At 37.9% G+C, this 15,908-nt stretch overlaps 1 long non-coding RNA gene across 1 annotated transcript; it reads right to left on the reverse strand.

Moving 5' to 3' along the window:
• Positions 1–735: 735 nt before the first annotated feature.
• Positions 736–14,566, reverse strand: LOC103475877 (uncharacterized). The gene is made up of 4 exons (XR_535367.1): positions 14,529–14,566; positions 5,918–5,955; positions 930–1,134; positions 736–854 (listed from the first exon to the last, which is right to left on the reverse strand). It is a non-coding gene; the product is annotated as an uncharacterized LOC103475877 (long non-coding RNA).
• Positions 14,567–15,908: the final 1,342 nt, after the last annotated feature.

Raw genomic sequence — 15,908 nt, forward strand, 5'->3', positions numbered from 1 at the left:
GACARATGCAAAGACCTTAAGGTAGAGCATCTCATTATGAAGCTGCAAACACCAGAGAGCTTCCTTTAAACTGCGAGGTTCAAACAAGAGACGGGCACTTTTAACACAAAACCCACTCACGAGCATTTAGTAACCTCACCAGTTTAAAGATGAGTGAATACAAATTTACACTTCTACACAAACAAAGGATTTATTCCGCTACGTCAGAAAAAAAATACTGTGGGTATAATTTTAAATTCAAACATCTTTGGTTGACTGACTTTTTTTTTTTTTTTTCCTGCAAGTGAAAGTCCAACTTTGTCTGAAACGTTCCCACTCTGTGGAACTTTTCCTGCTGGTATAAGGACCTGCGCCGAATGGAAAGGAGACATTTACAATTCAGACTTCGGTCCGCCTTTATTCCCCGTCGATGCATTTCCCCTTGCTGCTCTTTTTTTTTTCTTCCTTTTTAATATTTCCATTCAGAATTTTATCATGATCACAATTATTTGGCTTGAATATGTGTTCTTTAAATGTCACTTCCCCCCCCCCACCCTGTGTACGTGCAGTCGTCCTATTCAGTGTCGCTTTTTCCAAAAAGAAGAAGAAGAAAAAAAAGTGCCTTTCACTCCTGATATGAATCTCATTTTGGCAGCAAGGTAGCACAGCTTTGCATGATTGGCTGTATTGCTGTCCTCTCACACTCCCACAGACATGCATTTGATTTGTCACCGGCATCCAAAGTCTTACCCAAACACTGCAAAGAATCTCTGAGTAAATGTTCCCTGTTGGCACATTTGAGCTGCACAGAAACAAGCTATTCCTTCAGAAGGATCCCCGTAGAACGCTTCTTGCGAGGGGGAGATTAGAATGCACTGCAAAATAAAGAAAATAAATGATGTGAAGATGGCTTGGCGTGTAAAAGCATGTGGAGCATGGTACATAATTACCATATGATAAGAGGGCTTTGGGAAGGTTTCATTCAGTCCTTTCTTGTGAGGAGAGATTGAGGCAAAAAAAACTTAAGTAATTGGCTTCAGAAGTTGCAGCTTTCTTGCCTCCCGTTTCCAGGCTGAGAGGCAGAAACCTGCCATGCTTGTCAAATCTTCTTGTCTGTTAGTGTGATGGCCAGAGAAAGAGAGCAATGGCTTCCGTCTGTAAGAGCACAGGGGGAAATACAGGTTTTCTTCAAGAGTGGAAAAGTGTTTAAAAAAAAAAAATAAAAAAAACATGATATTTGCCGCTCTGAAAAGAGATTTTTTAAGATTCAGGACGGTGTTAAATATGTCACGCCTTTGAAAAAAAAAAAAAAAAAAAAATTCAGTCAAAGGTTGTCGTGGGCATAACTTCCCACAGCATCATCAGTGATGTTAAAATGAACGAAGGTGACAACTTTTAGCTCTGTGTCAAACAAAAAAAAAAAATCAGATTCCAACAATTGCAAATCTTTTTTAACTGCTGGTTGCAAATGAAATCTGAAAATCTGAGTCCAAATTCTTCGAAGGGTTACCTGTTGTGCCCTTTCTTATTTTGTATGACCCCCCCCTTAAAATGTACATGTCTTATGACTCATTACACCAGATGGAGCTTGAGAGTTTCTAGAAATGCTGTGAGTGTGTCTGAAATGGCTGGGATACGATTGTGGAGGCTGACTATTCAATCCAATAAAAGACCCCAAAGWATCCACATGTTTGCCTCCGATAACCCCCACCGCCCCTGCTCCAAAAAAAAAAAAAAAGAAAAAAAAAAGTGTAAGTATGTTGATCTTCACTTGAATTTTTTGAGCTATGTCCACTGGATGGTGTTCAACAACATTTGGAACAACTTCAGTTTAAGGAATAAAGGAGCCCAATGTACACAGCTTTCTGTGCCTGTACTGACAGTTTTGGCTTTACTGTGGAAGAGGCAACATTGTTTTTCAAAAGCTGCTGGTGAGGGAAGTTTTCAAAGCGAAAAAGCAAAGCACAGCAAGGTGCTGAGCATGCTGGYTGACACATTGATTTAAGTCTAGTGCATCATTATCTGCACATATCACAGCAAATGCAGTCAGACTGAAATAATGCACTCACATTTTCCAATAATCGCTGATTGAGAGTTTGAAGTTGTTTTTTTTTTTATAGGTCTTGTTGCCATATATTACCTATAGCCACAGTTTTGATCCTGTGTTCAAAAGAGTTAAACTGAATGTGCTGCAAACATTAAAAACACATATTGTACTCTCATCTCATATGCAAAGGGTTGTGTTCACAAAGAAGGCTAAGAAAACTTCCAAGACCATACTTATTTATGGCTTGTGGTTAGAAAAAGACAGTATTTTTTTTTGCTTTGACTGACAAATAGAGGCTTGGGTATGCAGCAACAAAATCAGCAATTTTCCATATGTCGTCTTCTTACTTAGGGGAAAAAAAAAACAATAACAACACGTCTTTATTGCAGGACGCGTTGCCTCTTTGACAAACTTTTAGGCTCATTTGGAAGACAAGTGAATCCAAGCAAAACACTGAAATCTTTGTAAACAAARCAGATCTTGTGGTGAAAATTTTCCCGCGTGCCGCTCGTCTTTCCTCTATGTTCTAAGAGTCCCTTAAACACAGTGTTTGAGCCATTTATTATCGGCGGATTGCCAAAGCACACATACGACTTCGAAATTCCTCCCCTCGTTTTTCAGAAATGCTTTCAGTCAACTGGATCTTGATTTTTTTTTTTTTTTTCCCCCAAAACTGATTAGCTGCCACCACTGCCAGTGTTTGGAGACGGCCATCTCCAACTGTTCAACTTTCAGCTCTCCCAGCTTGTATTTGGCTCTTTGTTGGGAGTATCTCCACGAGCAGCTCAACAGGAAAATGTATACGYTTTTCAAATCTTCCATCACACAAACTCGTCTTTGATGCAGGCTCAACAAAGTCAACCGGGAACCTAATATCACACGTACTGGCTGCTGGCAAATTAATCTCGAGTCCAGGATAAATCTTTCGGGGAGGAATGTAAAAGTTCCACTTTTTCACTTGACAGTCAGGCAGACTGCAGAACTTTCCTGGAATATTTGCTGCTCAGTAGGAGATAAACAGCAAGGTGAGAGGATGTGAGCAGGTGCCACAGCCTAACATTACATCTTGACTGCACTATAAAACACAACCCCGCCTCTCGCCCTCCCGTCCCCAGCGTCCTCTTACACCCGCACAGCATGACGGAGAAACATGGGGATTTGCTCCAGAGTAAATAAGCAGGGAACTCTTTTGGCCCTTGTCTTTACATTACCAGAAGCAAGCAAATATGCTGCTGTCAAATGAAACTCATTGGCTTCTTTGCTTGCATTAAAGTCAGGAGGTTGCGAGTCCTTATCCAAGCTGGAGCCTTTCTATGTGGGTTTGTCATGGTATCTGGGCTTCCTCCCACGCTCCAAACACCTGCCTGTCGGGTTCGTGAGCATTCAACAATTTTTTTTGAAGCTTTTACAGCACAATTTCAGCCTTAACTAATAAAGGCTCTAACCCGGTAGAGCCATGGTGTTTTTTTTTTTTTTATAATCCTCACAACTTCTTTATGCTTTTCACAATTTTTTTTTTCCTGTGAAAGAAATGTCAAGTTTCTGTTTTTCCTCTCTCTTTATTTATGTGATTGCATAAATGCCAGATTCTTTAAACTSCCTTCACATGTAAGCATCCATTGTGAAAACCTGAAGCAGACAGTCTGAGTGAACAAAGAGTCATCATAAAAATTTTATTGTAGTACATGATGTTCCAGCGACATTTTAAGTTTTGACAGAGTAACTGTATCACACGTCATAAATTGTCATTTAGACATTTTTTTACTCAATGTACAATAATCCAGCCCAGATTTGACAAGTCTGACTTTTATATGCCTTGAAATGGAATCGATTCAAGTTGGTTCAAAAGTTAAAATGCAAGAAGTAACGTTTTACGAGACATTTAAGGGCTACTTCAGCATTGTGTTGCTTCATAATTTCTGAAATATGCATGTAATGATTTCCTATTGGATAAATGACTAACTCTCAACTGTCCATAATTTTATTGTAGAAAGTCTTTATATATTTCTACTGTCAGGAAAAATGGGATCTGAAAAAGTGCAGAGTTTTGTGGAAATATATAAACCAAAAATGCAGCATAATTGGAGAGGCACAAATCAGTGCTGATCAAAAATATCGGATTTGTTTATTTTTTATTTCTTAATTGTAATAATACCACACAAATGTGTGCATGCTTATTTCTTGCATGCTTGTTCTTCAATCTCTTTTTTTTTTGCATGTCAAGTGTTGTGTTTAAGAGCTTGTGCTGTTGATTGTGCYGTTTCACTGTGTCTTTAAATTGCCCCTTTTAAATCATGTTTATAGATTCTTACATGAAAACTGATGATTGTGCAGTGTAATTTGAATTGCACTAATCATTCAGCCAAAAATTAGAATGAGCTATTTCTCCACAGATTGGCACTGATCAGTGATTGACAAGTCAAATTCTGAAAAATCAAAAATATTTTCTATCTATTAAACACATAAAGCCTTAGAACAGCCAACATTTTCAGGTCACGTAACTGCAACTGATGCACTTTTCTGAGCTTAACAAAAAGCATGTAAAGTTTACAGACCTCCTACGGTTTATAAATAGGGGATAATCTTACCCTTCATTCATTTTCTGTTAGTCAGGGAATGTGAATTATTCCTAATCAGAATTTTCATATAAGACCCTAAATGAAACTAGAAATCAATACCAGCCAGTAAAAACCTCACTGGCGTCAGATATTACCCCGATATTTTTATTTTAAATACATTGACATGCATATATCAATATTTGTTTATTTTTCATTATTCTCCATTTTGCTTAGCTGAACTAAATAAGCTAACTCAGCAGGAAATTGTCGCAACTACACGATTCCATGTCATGTAACGCTGTCAGAAAAATGCCTTCAATTTACTATGTAGCAGTGAAAGGGAAAAAAAAAAACAAGAACTTTGGAGAACAATGTAGRGCTTCAGCTTTCTTTGTTGAACAGATTTGCGTCCCATATGGCTGGGGCAACAAAAGGAAGACCTCCTCAGAGGCAACCAGAACATTCAGCTGCGTTACAGAAAACAGACGAGATGTTGAGATCTGAAACATCTAAAGGAATCGGCTATGAAAAAAAAAAAAAAAGAAAAGGAAGAAAAAGTTGGAGCTGGGAAATAAACAATCTAGAAAACCGCTTTCAGATGGGAACAGAGGTGAGAGGTGTGTTGAGGAAACGGCTAGAATTTCTGAAGGAGAAAAAAAAAAAGAAGCAGGAGAGAGAGAGGGTACAGTTCAAGTTTGGATTTTCTCACTTAAAACAGATGTGAATACTGTAGGATTTATTTAGCCAAGATATGATGCAAAAAAGAGTGAGACCTTTATTTAATGAGTAGTAGACACGGTGTGACAGGAAGAATGAGAAACCTTTAATTAGACGAGATAGACAGAGAGAGGGTGTGAAGTCTAATTAGGAAGGGGGAAAAAAAATCTGTTYTAAAGTGAGATCACTCGACAGAACGAGAGAGACTTCATTATAGCCGAAAGAAAACGGGAAAGCAAAGATGGACGGCATTTCTTTTTTTTTTTTTTTATCACCGTGGGTGACATTTTAGATAACAAGTGATTAGATCCTTTGTCTGTTTCATTAGCGGGTGAATTTCCTGTCAATTTCATTTTCATGATACAGAGGGCCCTAATTTTTACCCAGACAAAACTGACTGAGCTCTCTGACCTTAGAAAAGCAACAGTTTCAGTGAGCTCGAGCAAATATTTCCCTCCCATTTAGCATTTGGTAATTTTATCCACGTCAACAGCAGAAGCAAAACTCAAGAGGGAGCACACAAAAGCAAAACGTCAAGACAAATTATGCAATTTGGCATCAAATATTGTGCTGTCCTCAAAACGTCTGAGCAAGGTGAATGGCATATTTTTCTTACCGTAGGGAGGAAAAGTGTTACCCTTGACGCCTCAGAGTCTGAAAGAAAATATATACATAAATAGATAAACATCAACTGATTAAGAGTCCCGTTTTTTTCTATAAATGATCGAGGCTCTATGTACAAACCATGTTCATAGTTCCTTGAGTTATATTTTTCTAAATGGAGAAATAATTTATGCTTTTCAAATTACAATCAAAACCATGTCAGGCATTTTGCATTTTGCAAACAGTTTTTTATCCTTTAAAAGGAATTGGCATGTGAGAAATATTAAACACAAGCATGATTGGGAGACAAACAAACAAAAACAGTACAAACATAAACATGGGCAGATCGGGATTTTCCTGTTTGGTACTAACTCTCAACTCTTTTTTTTTTGTCAGCTGTTTTGATTTTTGTTAGAAAACTTCCAAAGAAAAATCATTTAAAAGCAGAGGGGAAAAAAATCATGTCAAAGTGCAACATATAGGTTAATACTGACCAGGTGATTACATTTTTTTTTTCTTTGCTAATTTGGAGTTTTGTTATTGTAACGATGGTAACACACAAAAAAGGAAATTTGGGCTGTAGGTTTCTTTTGAGTGTTTATAGACTACAAGTGGGGTTAGTTCAGTTTTCATGCATTTAATTAACTGTGGAAAAAAACAGATTTCCCTTTAATCAACCTGCATATTACTAACCAGAGCTTGACTATTTGTCGAAAAAAAATTCTAAGGGACTTTATAAACAGTGAACACTGCTGTATGCCATTTAACTCACTTCTAAATTAAAAACTAAAAAAAAAAGCATGAATTTAATTTCCCCTGAATATTTATGCACACTAAAAGCCAGCTGTAGTTTGTTGTAGGGTTAGCTGTGTAATCCTGTGCAAGTGAAAATTGAGGCTATTAGATTTTCTACATTTATAACATGAGTAAGTATAAAATTTATGCACCGGTTACAACTTATTTCAGACATTAATACTTAAGGTTTTCTGCTATTTGGCACAACTTTCAAGCACAAAGAAATTCCTTGTTATTCGGGCTCCGAGAATGTCTGAATTATTGAGCCGAGGCGAGTCCGAATGCAAACACGACTGAAAGAGGCAGGCAGGCAGATGAAGCTGGATAATGAAAAATATTTTTAATAAAATGAAGGGCAGTGCATAAGCAGGCAATCCAAGGTAAAACTGAGCAATGCAAGACCTTAATGTCACCTCACAATGGAACAAGGACAAAAGCTCGAGCAAAGAACATACGAAATCTTCACAGCATATTTACTAAGGTGGCTGTGAAAAATCAAGCTGGAGAAACTAAATAAGAAATCAAGTAAGAATCGAGGAAAAGAAGCAAACTGAAAACTACAACTGAGGAAGACTTAAAAGGGTGTAAGTGTCACACAAGAAATTACAAATATGATAAAAAGTTGAAGAAGATGTCAACAGTTTTTGAGATTTTTTGTGGTGTTCAACTTACTTAGCATTTAGCTACTGGGTGTTCCCCATTATGAAAGAGGTGAGATAATTCATTTAAAAGGCTCAACACCAAATAGGAATACAGTGCGTYGTTCTYCAKTGGAAAGGAGATGGTTAAAAAGTAACCATCGGCATAAACTTCATATCTAAAATGAGAACAAGAAATAAATAGGTTAAAGCAACTAGAACTGCTACAAAAAAGGCACAWAAATTCATTTTACCGCCATGCACAAAGAGGTGGATAGTAAAGAAAGTAAGAARCATATAAAAATGTTACTATTAAAGCAGCKAAGCAAATCCGTAAKACAAAAGTTGTAAATATGCCACTTTTGTCACATCTTTACGGCAAAAGCCTATGAGGATATTTTAAGTTTAAAGCAATTTGGCCATTAAAGAAACAATAAATCTAAGACAAAACAAAATCGGAAAGACACAATTGAAGACGCAATAACCAAGAAAAAAAACAAAAAAAAACTTGAGTGCATTAAAAATTGACAACGCTCGAACCGCCACATGTTTTTAAAGTTATGCTACATATTTTAAAGCTGCATTCTGCAACGATCTGACGACTCCCAGAGTTCGGCTACCACAACAAAACCTAGCAGCTTGAAATGTATTCTTGACAGAATTCCTGAAAGGGCTTTGGGATATTGCTCACATAGATCTCCAGATCAACACAATTTCCAATCAATATGTAAGCCGCTACTTACTCCTCTCTCACTGTGTGCATGCGCAGAGTTGACTCATCCTGCTATGATCCCGCTGAGCACCCTGGGCTCCATTCAATATTCCGAATGAAGACGTTCCACTCAAGCCGAATTTACACCCCTATTGTGCCAGCTCCAAATGTAGAATTAATAAATGAAAAAATAAAATATATATCTATATATTTTTAAAAATGATGAAAACATTGTAAATGTTAAATGTTTTCATTTCACTGTTTGGGGATCTGGCATTTTTGAGGAAATATGCTAGGATTTCAAAGCAAAAGCTTTGGAAGTTAATACCAAAACATGTTTTTTCTTTTTTTTTTTTTCCCCCTTAATATTAGGTTAGGTTTACAGTAAATTTGTAAAATCAGGCAGAAAATTGCTACAGCACCACCAAACCGCAGCAAACTCCTCGAAACCAGTCATAAAGCACTGACTGCGACACCAGAAATGACTTTCTGATCATAGAACCAGAAGTAAACAGCTGACTACACAACTGGAAACAAACAAGCAGCAGCAATGGGACCAGAAATAAATGACCGAGCCACGGAGCTGGAACTAAACTGGCGATCACAGGAGGGTGGATAGATGACCAATTATCAAGCAGTGAATAGGCAAGGCTCCAAGGGTTTGACATTCATGAGCTATGTGTGGACGCGTGCATCCCCCTCCCCCACCCTTCCAGAACAAGCCGGTGCCCTTTCGGCTGCCTCCTGAAAAACTTGTTCGCCGTGAATTTCCTGTCCACACTTATTGTTCTCGACGAGACGGGTCAGCTCAGGTCCTCCTACATTTTGTCACTTCAAGGAAGAAGGTCAGCTGCTGACGGTGATTAGAATCAGCTAGAGATCTCGGTGCAGTGAAGATGTAGGTGGAGCAATTGCATATTTGATTTCTTTTTGCTTTTAGAGAATATACTCAACGTGTTGAACAGTGCTCACTTTGTTAGGGTACAATATCGATGTAGACTGAATGAACGTCTCAAATCCGTACAATCTGATTGATAAACGTTGAATAAAATGTTCAGGATCTGCAATGTAAAAAGCCCCCAAAACCCCTCAGGGTAGGTCATCCAGCCTGACATAACCAACATTTATACCCGCACTTTTGACTCAGCCGCTCTCGAAGCCGTCATTGAATTAGGGAGCAAAATCAGCAGTGCAGTATGTTAGTTATGAAATTGGTGAGCGCTCGCAAATTAATTCAGCAATGAAACCCCCGGTGAAATAATGGCTTATTGCGACCAAATAACGTTAAGGCTCAAACTGAGAAAATATGCCGTCGGGATAATGAGCCAATCAATTATTTGGATCTGCTCAAGATGACAGTTGGCGCTCACTGCAAAGCAAAGTCACCACACTGCAGTGGAAATGTCACTGGGTGTTTCGGTACCTAAACCAAAAATACCCCCGAGAGGGAAGCGGACGTGCTTAACAAAGAGGAACCAACATCTCTCTCCTGAAAGAAAAGTGAACCACAGCCAATTACTCCATCACCTAAAGGCCTCTGGAAAAGGTTGATGGATTGTATGAGGCAGCTGATTAGTTTTAAGTGTCAGATGATTGGGCCGCGAACTCGGCACTTAAAGGACTATTACAAGCACTAATGGAAGGAAAGCTAATATTCCACAGAAAAACTCCCTAACAAGCTTTCTCTCACTTTTTTTTTTGGTTATAGATAATGAAACACTTCAAATGTTCAACCCGTTTTCTCTGTCAAATACCTGGAAGCCTTCTCTGCACTGCATTTGGTGCACGGAGCGTAACTGTGAACAGAGAGGCTCAGAGGTTAGCACATCTCTAGCTTTCTTGTTATCACAGTAACCCATATTTTATCATCTTAAAAGAAACACTGTTTTTAAAAAAATTTCATATGCAGAGTTTCTTTTTCATTATTTCTGAGTCAAAAATAATACGGGAAAATTAATGAGAACCATCGAAAGTAGCAAACGTGGCTGTTTTTGATTAATTCCCAAGATTTAATCATATACAAGCTGATTTAGCAGCTTGTACAATTCCTCACACCGAACATATTCTTCACTTTTCACAAAATAAGAATCCCAGTCTGCCGTCCCTCTAGAATTTGATACGAAAAAAATCTGATATTTATATTTCCTTTTTAAAAGTCTAGTAAGTTCTCCAGAGACACAAACGAAGGCCACGTTGACATCGCATACTGCAATGCAGACATCATTTGTAAGAGATGACATGCCCAGACGTTTTTGTCTCTGATTTATTAAAAAAGAAAGAGCTTGGAATCAAAAGACAAAATCATCTTTCTACGCTCAACATATATCACTGTACAATGTAATAAAAAAATATATATAGAACTAGTAATAAAACACATTTTATTACTGAGATGTAGATAATATTGCATTCAGTTTTTCCTTTCCACTGCACAGCCTGTAATTTCAAACCACCTTTTTTTTACAAGAAAATCTATGTTTAAACAGTTATCCTAAAGAAAATGGCACAACCATAAAAGGATGACGATCCGGAGTCTTGGACTTCTGGGTGAAACTGTCTATGGTACACACAGACTAAAAACCTATGTCTTATCATAGGCTTAAAACAAATTGTTTTCCTGATAATAAAGATAGATATTTCTAAAGGAATAAATTTCATAAATATATGGCCACTTAATGGAAACATAAAAACTGGAGTGAACACTCTCCCTTTTTTGAAAGATTCGGCTATGAAGAAGAAATGGGTAAGATTAGTAAAACTGAAGATTGCTGAATCATCTTAATAGCCATGTTTAGTTAAAAACCCTCATGAGTAAAAGCACCGATTGTTTAAAATTGAGAAGTTCTGCTGCTTCCAATCGCTGGTCATTGCAGATTATAACTAAAGCAGAGATCACAACATCTACCGGGATGATGCCAGAATTTTTTATTTTTTTTTAATTACAGCTTTTGTCAGAAGTGGATATTCATCACTGTGGCACATTCCAGGAAGACTCATTCACCATAGAGTGCTTTTAAATTCTTGGCTAGAGTGCTAGACTTTTGGCTCTCCAGGATGCTTCTCTCAGAAAACATTCCTCCGAGGATTTTTTTTTTCCTCACTTGACAATTCACTATGTAAATCTTCGTATTGTGAGCTTACATTCAAGTGACAGACTTTTTATACGTTGTTTTATACATTTAATACCAAGTGTTTTGTTCCACAAACAGGGTCAATTACTTTTGGTTGCAATCTAGACTGCATTTTACTGTAGTTTCTGTCTCTCATGCTTTGTTACATATTTTTTTGGATGTGGAAATAAGTATAATATTTGAAAGTTTAAACCTGGAGCCCAATCGAAAAGGAAAAGTCTGAAAAATGATGATACGTGTAGGGGCAAGGCCATCGGGTGGCCAATCACTGTCCACCCCAGCAGTTCCACTCCAGAACAGTTGGGGGGAGCATTAAAATACGCTTACACATCATACATTTATAAAGACTGATGTATACTCCCATCTTTAGTGAATTAATTGGAAAATATGCATGTGTGGTCCAAACTGGCTCTGGTGCCAACCTAAGAAAATTGTTTGACTCCACCACTGGATAAATGTCCTCTAACTTTTCAAGACTGACAATCATTGAATACAACGGCATCATTTTCAATAATAAAATGTTAATTACATTTAATATTTAAGTGTGAAAATGTAAAATTCAATAGCCCAATGGTTTCTCCCACAGCTGCCTGTAAGGCTCTTTGGCTTTAACCTCCTTTTCAACATTTTGTTAGCTGTGAGGCGTCTTCTGTCTTATCATGCGACTAATTCAGGACTATTAGCTGCTGCTTCTACACATAAAGGTCTTTTGAAAAAGGGCATCAAGGTGCAATCTTGAGGTTAGCTCTTAAGCGTATATATTTTTCTTGTGGAATGTCTCTCTTCCATTCATGCGTTTGTAAGAGCTCTCTATTCTGTCTCCTTTTGTGTCTTATATTCATTTATGTTTACCTTTTATTACAATATCTATATGGTTTGAACTAGATGACTTTGGTTTCAAGACTTTTTTTTTTTATTTATTCTGTAATTGCATTTGACAAACAACCGTGCCACCCCAAGTAACTGTTTATTGACTTGTCTTTCAACAGAAGTCTGCTGCTCCTAAATGCTTGCTGTGCCGCTGTTTCTGTTAAGGAAGCATATAAGGTGCTGGTCTTCACCCACCAGCACCAAAGTGCCACGGTGTTTAAATGCAGTGATCGATTTCAAATTTTCTGCGAGATGCAGAAGTTGCTGGCAGTTACAACAGTTTGTTCTGTAACAAGTGAATCCGAGCTGCTCGCCCTTCAGCTTTTCTTCCTTTAGTGCTACGTAGTAATGCGTCTTGTTTTTGTTTTTTTTCTCTCTCATGTTCCTCATGCCCTCCTGGCCGAGGAATCTAACTGGATTAATCAAAAACAATGTCAAAACCAAGTGTTCAATATTACAATATCCCCTGGTGTTGTACAACGTCACCTCAGAATAGTTGGATAAGAAATGTGTTTGAGATTATCTTAGTAGTTCTCATTTAACTTAAATGTGTAAGGCCCTTTCATTTGACTTAATTTTTGCTTTACCAACTATAAAATCAACCATGGCACAACGGTGACATTGAATAATCTCACTACATTGTACTGTTGGGAGGGTGAAGATTCACCCAGGACCACATGGAGACACTTATGGAGCATTAATATTTTCTTTCCAGTCAGTCAGTTGACCGATTGATATAGGAACAAAAAAAGGAAAAAAAAAAACCCTTTCATGATGGAGTAAGAAGCATTTAAACACTCTAGACCAATGGTCCCCAAACTTTTTCCTGTGAGGGCCACATAACTTTTCCCTTCTCTGGTGGGGGGCCGGAGTCAGTTTGTAACAGAAAAGGTGTGACGATTGCAGGAATGCCTAAATGTAAAAATGTATTGTTTTCCAGAAAGCACAATCAAATAACCCTCTTTGGGTTCTTCACAGAAAAAAATCCAGGAAGGATTATAGTCCGTATTTTCCTAACCATCAGCCGAACTGGACTATAAACCACAACCCCAAAGTTTTTATTTTTTTTAACCAGTAAACATACACATCTAAGCCTCAGATATCTCTGCCGCTCCAGGTTTTAAGCAGGGGTTTGGGGACCCCTGCTTAAACCCCCAACGAACATACCGTATTCATAACCATGGTGCCTTTCTTTGAAGACATAGCCTAACTTTTTTTTAAATAAAATCTTCATTTGCTCAGGTTTAGACCCATATAACATTATGCATTATGCGATGCAGCAGCAGCAGAGGGAGGCGGACACCCAACATTTTAGTCATAACAGGTCAATTGAATATCACATTTATTACGTTGAAAAAGAAAAGTTGCCAAGTTTAGATTTAACTGAACTGATTACGGTAGTTTCMGAACGGTAACTGTAACAGTAGAAGTGCTGATCCTTCGTGTTGCTACTAGCATGTGCTAAATGAAAACGGGCGCCGCCTTCTTCTTCTTCTTTAGATTTCAACAGCAGCTTGCATCCATTATTGTTGCACTACTGCCATCTACTGGATCCTAATATCTATACCTAAAATTATCATGATCCCAGTAATATTTAAAAACTGTTAATTAGCATTTCCCCTCAATAATCTCAACAGCATTCTCAAATTTCAATTCCCTATTAAAACCTAATTCCGTTTTAATGGGCGCGTTCTTTTATTTCCAATTTTGACTTCCAATGATTCACTTTGTAATGGTCTCGCTATGGTGTCTTGTACCAAAACTAACCATCAGCCAAACTCCTTCACACGAGTCAGGATTAATTAGTTCTTCCTTTATTTCTATGTAGAATGGAGTGAAATTGTCAAAACACAAACAACTCAGGATGAGCTCAGAGCAGCTTACAGATACATTAGAAGTACAACTGATACAACAGCTACCTCATAATGCTATGAGCTGCAAGGCTACATAACGACCTAAGAAATCTTAGCAGCCTGCTAGTTTACCAGACGAGGAGAAGCAGCATTCAGTTTCTATGCACCACAGATTTGGAACAAACTTCCAGAAAACTGTAAAACAGCTGAAACACTGGGTGCTTTTAAATCTCAACTTAAAACCCACCTGTTTAGAGTTGCTTATGGCTAAATTAGGGTTAGAGTGCGGGTTTTGATGTCTTCCATGTTTTTATGTCATTAATGTTTTTAATTTCTTTTTATTTCTTTTCGACATTTTAATGATGTAATGTTTTTTTTTAATCTCTCTCTCTTTCTCACTGTTTATTTCTGTTTTTATTTTAATTATGTAAAGCACTTTGAAATGCCTTGCTGCTGAAATGTGCTATACAAATAAAATTTGATTGATTGATTGATTGATAGTTAGCAATGACGTAGCACATAATCAAATCGCCCACAGGCATTTTCCAAAACTAATTCAATAAACAAGTTACTTTTATTATCATATGTTAACATAAAAGCTCGTTTTTAAGTATAAATTGCTACTTACAGGCATTGCTTCGAAGAACTCGACCTGGAATGCGGCGTTCATAACAAACGTGTGTTCATCTGCTCTACCGCTAGCAAACAACCATACTGATTAAATAACATAAAAGTCAAGCAGTTCCCTAAATGTCCAACAGMYGGCAGCAATGCGCCATGCAAAACAAAACACCCACAGTTTACAGGACACACTTCCTGCTAAAGAGCCCCCTGGTGATTGGAGAAAAATCCACATATAAACCAGAAAATACAATATATGAAAAAAAATCTGAACGCTCTCTGGTATTGTTCATGGGGCCGGACCAAATGAGGCGGGCCGGAAACGGCCGCGGGCCGTAGCTTGGGGACCCCTGCTCTATACCCTCAACGAACATGCCGTATTCATAACCATGGTGCCTTTCTTTGAAGACATAGCCTAACTTTTTTTAAAATAAAATCTTCATTTGCTCAGGTTTAGACCCATATAACATTATTTTCATAATGCCAGCATAAATGGCAAGATAAGAAACAGCAGCAGCTTTTAATCGATGATCAAAGACACCAGCCAATACGGCAAGCAGTTCCGACAGAGAGCTACTGTAAAGTTTGAAATAGAGCGTGAATGAAAACCAGTCTTGACTGCAGCATACCTAGTTTGGATTTCAGAGTGTGGGTGGTTTGCATTAGGCTAAGTGAATATTGGGAACCACAGCCAGCCAGCATAGACCGTGTTTGTTCAAAAAAACAAAAAATACCATTTGGGTCTTTGTCTCTGCTTTCTTTCTAATTTCAATGTTCAAATAGCCAATGCTAAAGTGGTTAGTTGGTTTTCCTTCTTTAGAGCACATTCAGATTCAAATTAATATTCAATGAAGTGCTCGTTCTTTTCTTTTTATTTTAATGCTAGAGCCATTATGTTGCCCGCAAAGCCTGTAGGCACAAGTGGCTCTCCACAAACAAGGGGGCTTGTTGTGAGCCGAGGCCAGCAGCACTGAAGCACCATCACCTGTTCAGCCCGATTGCCGGCTCCTCGCCTCTGTACCCTGCCAAGCTACACCGCAACCAGCTGGTGGCAAACTTCAATTACAACACCTGAACTGCATTAACTTGTCAGCCCCCGACCCTTTGAGCCAGCAGGTGTGTGAGAGAAAAAATGTGGGAGCTCTCCGAGAAATGTTGGAGCTTCAACAGGCTTGTGTCAAGGAAAAAAATAAATAAATAAATAAAAGGGAGTTGTCTTATTAGTTTTGAAGTGGTGCAAATTTCCCATCGTAGTAGGTACAAATTTGATTTCAGCAGTGAGAAGTAGAGTTCTTTTTGGACTATGTTACACAAAAACAGTTGAGACTTCCAGCATGGAGTGATTTATTTGTGAAGCACACTGTTCATACTGATGATGTTTTAATGT

The sequence above is a fragment of the Poecilia reticulata genome, linkage group LG14 (assembly GCF_000633615.1).
Source record: "Poecilia reticulata strain Guanapo linkage group LG14, Guppy_female_1.0+MT, whole genome shotgun sequence".
In the NCBI taxonomy this organism is placed as follows: domain Eukaryota; kingdom Metazoa; phylum Chordata; class Actinopteri; order Cyprinodontiformes; family Poeciliidae; genus Poecilia; species Poecilia reticulata.